Raw genomic sequence first — 6,008 nt, 5'->3', positions numbered from 1 at the left:
GCGACATTCCGGTACTAGCCCGATGACGAAAGGTCTCCTCATAATTTGTGTTACTAATACTCAACTACTCGTATTAAAAATATCATTTCATTCGATTATAAGCCGGAAAAAATGCTACTTGTCTACGTCTATTCGATTCTAGGAAAAAATAACATTTTGACGTTACCCTTCAGTAATATGGGTGTTCGAAAGGTTTCGTTTTCGCTCGACTCTGCGCCGCGCACGCTTTGGAGTTTCAGTAGTTTCGTTATCGCGTCGTGCTGTGAGGGTTCTGCTCGCGAAACTTTCATTTGGAACAAGCAGCGAGAATGCCACGTCCATGTGATGTCGTGGGAAGCCCTCGTTGCTTTCCCGCTCCGGAGAGCCGGTGTCGAGGCCGCCGTCGTAGTACGCAACGACGCGGGCAGTGCGAGCCCTCAGAAGCAGGTCGCGCTCGTCGGTGCTCAAATCGCTGAAGTTGAGCCCACCATCGCGAGCCAATCTGTCGGTGTCAGGGTCCATTGCGACGAGCGTCGAAGTTAGCGTCATAGAATGAAGTACCAGCTTATGGGCGTCTTGCGCTGGAGTGTGAGGTATAGTAGCGGCGCCTGGTGGCGGTGCGGGAAACGACATCTGGGTCGTGCCAGCTTGGGTCGTATTGAGCCCTGGCTGTGGCGAAGCACGTTTCTAGGCCGAGTTTTGCGTCGATTCGCACATTTTTATGCCCTGTTGCGAGTGCGAAAAGGCTCGTCGCTTCTCATAGACCACGCCGACCACGCTGCGAGCTCGCTGCAGCCTATAGTTTAACGAAAACGGACTCTCCGTGTGCCGTGGGACGTAACGTGGGACGTAATTCGTTTCTCCTTCCGCTAGCCACCATACTCCCGCTTTCGCTCTGCTGTCGGCTCTGTCTTGGCTCTGTTTCTGGCCGCGCGTTCGCGTTTTGCGCAGAAAAGCCGTAGCGCCGTCTGCGGACGCCGTTCTACTCACCGATGGCGCAACGTCACTATGAGACCATGATGTCAGGTCTCCTCGATCGGAGGGCGGGTGATTTGAACTGCGCTAGAGGTACGCGGACGCTTCAGAACGCATTTTCTCTTAAAATAAGTCTCTCCTTGGCACGAAACAAGCGTTTCGAGGTTTCTGGGATGGTATTTCAACAGTCCACGTTGACTTAATAGTAACCTTTAGTGTCCCTTTAATGACCATCGGTTATCTTCCTTCCTCATTACATGTCCTGCCCATGCCCATCTCTTTTTCTTGATTTGGAAACGTTCGTCCAGGCATTGTAAACACGCCGCCTCTCCCCGGGACGGCTTACACACACACACACACACACACACACACACACACACACACACACACACACACACACACACACACACACACACACACACACACACACACACACACACGCACACACACACACGCACACGCACACGCACACGCACGCGCACACACACACAGACACACACACACACACACACACACACACACACACACACACACACACACACACACACACACACACACACACACACACATGCCCATTTCTTTTTCTTGATTTCAACTAAGATGTCATTAACTCGCGTTTGTTCCCTCAACCAATCTGCTCTCTTCTTATCCATTAACGTTACACCCATCATTCTTCTTTCCATAGCTCGTTTTGCCGTCCTCAATTTAAGTAGAACCCTTTTCGTAAGCCTCCAGATTTCTGCCCCGTAGGTGAGCACTGGTAAGACACAGCTGTTGTACACTTTTCTCTAAGTACGAACTGGTAATCGCTCTTGCTATGAAGTGTGCTATGAATTTTTTTTATGAATGGTTGGTTTCTTGCGTTGCTGTTGTGTCAAAATAGTGTCCTTACACTCGCCGTACTTTTCTGTATATATGAATCTGACGCAAAGTATGACGACAGGCAGATTACATGCGCTTGTAAGCGCTATAGAAGTATGCTGCCTCATTCGACATATAGCTCAAATAATGAGAGCACTTATAGGCTACTTCCTGTTCATGCAGATGCATGTAGCCAGTTTAAAATTATGTGGGTCCTTATGTGTCATACTGTCAATGAAATACATGTATTGCACTCTATCTTCTTTCTGTAAGCCACAAAATGTGTCGCCGTCATAAAATACGTGACAGTCAAGTTCCATGTGACCAGCCCGTGATGATTAATTTTTGCATTGGTTTCGATCTTCAGGTATCTATGTTCTATCATTCTGTGCAAATTTCAGTAGTGAATGAAAATTGCTTCTGCAGATTGACACTTTCGCACTGCGTGGAGGTCAGTCTTTCTCCAGTACGGGATGTGGGAATAAAAGCAAAAATGTTCAGGTTTAACTTGTGTTGAGTTTTGGCTGACTTCCGATTTCGGTCCGATTTCGCTTTAAGATTCCTCTGCTTGGATATGCGCCTTGCCTTTAATGCGATTTGGCAAAGCTTAATTCACATGAAAAATCGCACCACGTGAAACGGCGCATCTGACGCCCGCGGGCAAAACGAGGATCGTGTGTGAATTGGCGCCCGCCAGCATAAAGTAAGCTTCCTCGGTATAAAATATTGCTCATCACACGCGCCAGTGTAATCCTGATTATACCCAGTGCTAAGGCTACAGGAAGGAGTCGTCAAATCAGCACAGTTGCCACAAATTTCTGTTAAATGTTGAACAGCTGACCTGGCCGTTTTCTGACCCGGTCTCTTTCCCGCCTCCGTCAATTTCGACGTTTGCCCATGAAGCGCATGTCACTGCGCTGTCGCAAGACGTATCCGAAAAAAAAGGGGGGGGGGGTGGGGGGCTAACGAAGTAAGCAAAACGGCCCCAACCGTGACCGACACGAAGTGCAGTACGCGGGAATACCGCAGAATAAAGAGGGAATACGCGTCGAGCAGGCCGGGGAGCCGCAGAGCCACTTTCCCAGTGCTGTTGCGCAGCTGCGGTAGATGGCACCAGAGTAGCCGCAAACCCGACTATACAGAGCCTATTCCCCCCCTTCTCTGCAGCCGAAAGCAACGCAGGATTTCACCATGGCTTACTGAGGTGCTGCAATGCTCTATAATAGCATGCCACATGCATTAAATACCATTACAACAGCAGCACGGCAGCACACTGTGCTGTCCTCTTGTGACGACTAACCGCGGCGGCGCGGGCTTCTTGCCCCGAGCAAGATGGCGGCGACCAGCTTCACTTTCGGTAAGCCACTTCGACTCCAAACCTCCTTGAGGGAAGCAGACGACCCAGGCGCAGCCTCTCCATACACGTTTCCGCGGTGGCGGTGGCGCGTGGATGGATGGGCTTTAGTTCTCTACATTGATTGATTGATTGAAAACCTTATTGTGCCACCGAGCTGGGGTGCCCGCCTCTGAACCTACACGTAGGTAGGGGGGGAGGACGAAGCAGTCCCCGCGCGTTGAGGACGGTGAGTCTTCATGGCCTCAACGGCCATGCGGATTGCTCGACGCTGGTCGTCTTCAGCCTCGCTCTGGAGCTCGCTCTACAGCCTGCATAGTAAGTCACTTCCTGCGACTGGTAATGACGGCGTTTTTTTTTTTTCGGTTTCGGTATGAAAAACATCGATTTTTGTGAGCGCATTTCAGGCATAAAGTTTTCCACAGAGGCTACTGTATGTCTACATTATCTAAAACGGGGCTGTCTACATGGTCCATAATTTCGTTGCAGTTGACCTTTAGCGCTATCGCGGTTAAAAGCCAACGCACCAGAAACACGAGTGCAGCGCGACAATATCCATCACCACTGAAAACTTAAACCTTTGATACACTGGGTGTCCTACGTAACTTGTGCCATACTTTTAAAAATATACAATTGCCACGTAGCTGGCCAGAACCAAGGTAACATTGTTCGGCGTCGCTTGGGCTGCGGACTTATAAAAGTGAAAATGACCTGCTGCTTACTCGAATTTTATTTTAAGCAATAAATTGCCATAAGCGTTCATACTCGCTTTCATTTAAACCACAACTGCAATCACTTCATTACCTAAAGAAAAAGAAAGAAAAGAACTGACACGATGCCAATGAATATTTAGGTTGAAAGTTACTGTGTGAGAACATGTTTTGTCTTAGAGATATTAAAATGCGCTGAGATTAACGCAGGCAAAAGAGAAAGCTCGACACAGACGCGCATTTCCTTCGCACGTGCACTTCTTTATAAGTTGCTCCGCGCGATGAAGTATCGATGCAGAGCTAGCTGTGCTTTCACGACGTTAGAATGGTGAAGTTAATTGTTTGAGATAGTTACAGCAAGTTCCATCCGGAAGTCTTCAACGCCCAGTGCAGATTCTGCAAAAAAGCAGCGACGACGGTCTACATGGTGCGGACATGCGAAGCGACACACAACCGCTCAAACGCGACAGAATCCTGAGAGGCCTTACTACGCAACCCGGACAGCAAGACTCGACGAGAAATAATCAGCCAAGCTTTAGCTTTCGCCGAGTCCTTCGGTATCCCCGGCCGACAGATAGAGGCGCTGCGGAGGAAGACCATCCTCTGCGGCGTTAATCGACTGTCGGAGATAAGTGTTATTTCTCTCTCGAGATAATTGTCTGACGAGATGGTCCAGGTGCCCTTCGACACGGGGCGCTTGCGGCAAACAATCTCCGCAAGGTTTACGCTCGCCGTCCGGCGTATGCAGAAAAATGGTGCTTCCACAGAGCAGCGAAACGGAAGAGGACCACGCGCAACATCCCCGGCCGCTGGAAGTTCTTTTCGCTGTAACTGGAGCCGCGGAACCCCCACGAGGAGTTCTAGTTGTACATGGGTCTATTAGCCTGGTGCCGTCTGGCACAGTGCACGACAGAACTTGTGTGGAATGTCATCTGTTTCCTGTCTGCTGAATTGTGCACGAGTGATGTATTTCTCAAGTGGACGGTGCTGGTGACAAATAACCTGAAAAATACCAAAGCGAAGTCATAAAAATTTGACTTTAACGAAGCATACACGGGCATATAAGCTGGGTAAAAGGAAATGACTCCATGGGAAAGACGGTACGCTAAGTAATAGGCTGACTTAGTTTCCCGCTTTCCACTGCCAACTTACGTGCACAACGCAAGGCCACGACCTTCGACTTTTGAGATACATCGCCGCATTTACACGCAAAAAAATATAATTGTATCAAAACTAAAGTTCACCAACCTGTGCCCAGGCAAGTTTTTTTTCAGTTGTATGTGCCGTTGTGATTGCAGATGCTCTCCGATTCACATGGTGCCCTTGTCATCGTTAAGATTGGTGAGCACCCAAACAAGCTTCCAACTAAGTGTTCCCCCCGCTCCCCTTTCTTTGGATGACGATTATTCATAATCTGAGAATTCCTTGACCTAATTAATAGCTAGGAAGCTTTCGTTTCCTTCCCATTTCTAGGTCTTTCTTGCACAGAAAAGTTTCTCCGACAAGTGCCCCGATTTCGCGAAGTAGGGAATCGTATAGACAGTATTTGCATGAGAGCATTGCACGGCGATGATACACCATAGAATCAGAAGTCCGTGCTGTAAAATAAAGAAAAGAAAAAAAAGAAAGAGAAACCTTCTGTGCTGATGGTGCCGGTAACCTGCTAAATTCTATTTTTATTAATTTTAAATTAATTATTACTCATTCAACAGCACCTTCCTGATTACATTTTAACCGGTATTTCAACCCTATTCAATGCTATTCCAATAGATATTAGGAAATTTATGCTCTATATTATTTTGGTATAATCCACCCATTTCTTGGCCAATCCCCCACCGTGGGTAGGAGCCACACGTGCCACAGGCTACAACAACAACAACAACAACGGAAGGCAAGGCCACAATAGCACGTCTCATCCCATCCAAGGGGCCCTCTGACTCCGTTTTTCAACTTTTGCGGGCTGGTGCCGCTTCCCTGCTTGAATAAGTCAATTCCGGTTCTTTTTTCCGGCCGTTGTGGTAAGGATACAACCGAATCGTAAAAAAATTCACCTGTGCATGTTTTGCGGCCTTTGTCCCTTTAAGCCAAAAGCACGGAACCCGAATACCATCACCAGAAAGCGGTGGCCG

The sequence above is a fragment of the Dermacentor variabilis genome, chromosome 10, assembly GCF_050947875.1.
Source record: "Dermacentor variabilis isolate Ectoservices chromosome 10, ASM5094787v1, whole genome shotgun sequence".
Lineage (NCBI taxonomy): Eukaryota > Metazoa > Arthropoda > Arachnida > Ixodida > Ixodidae > Dermacentor > Dermacentor variabilis.
Note: the sequence above shows the minus strand (reverse complement) of the source record.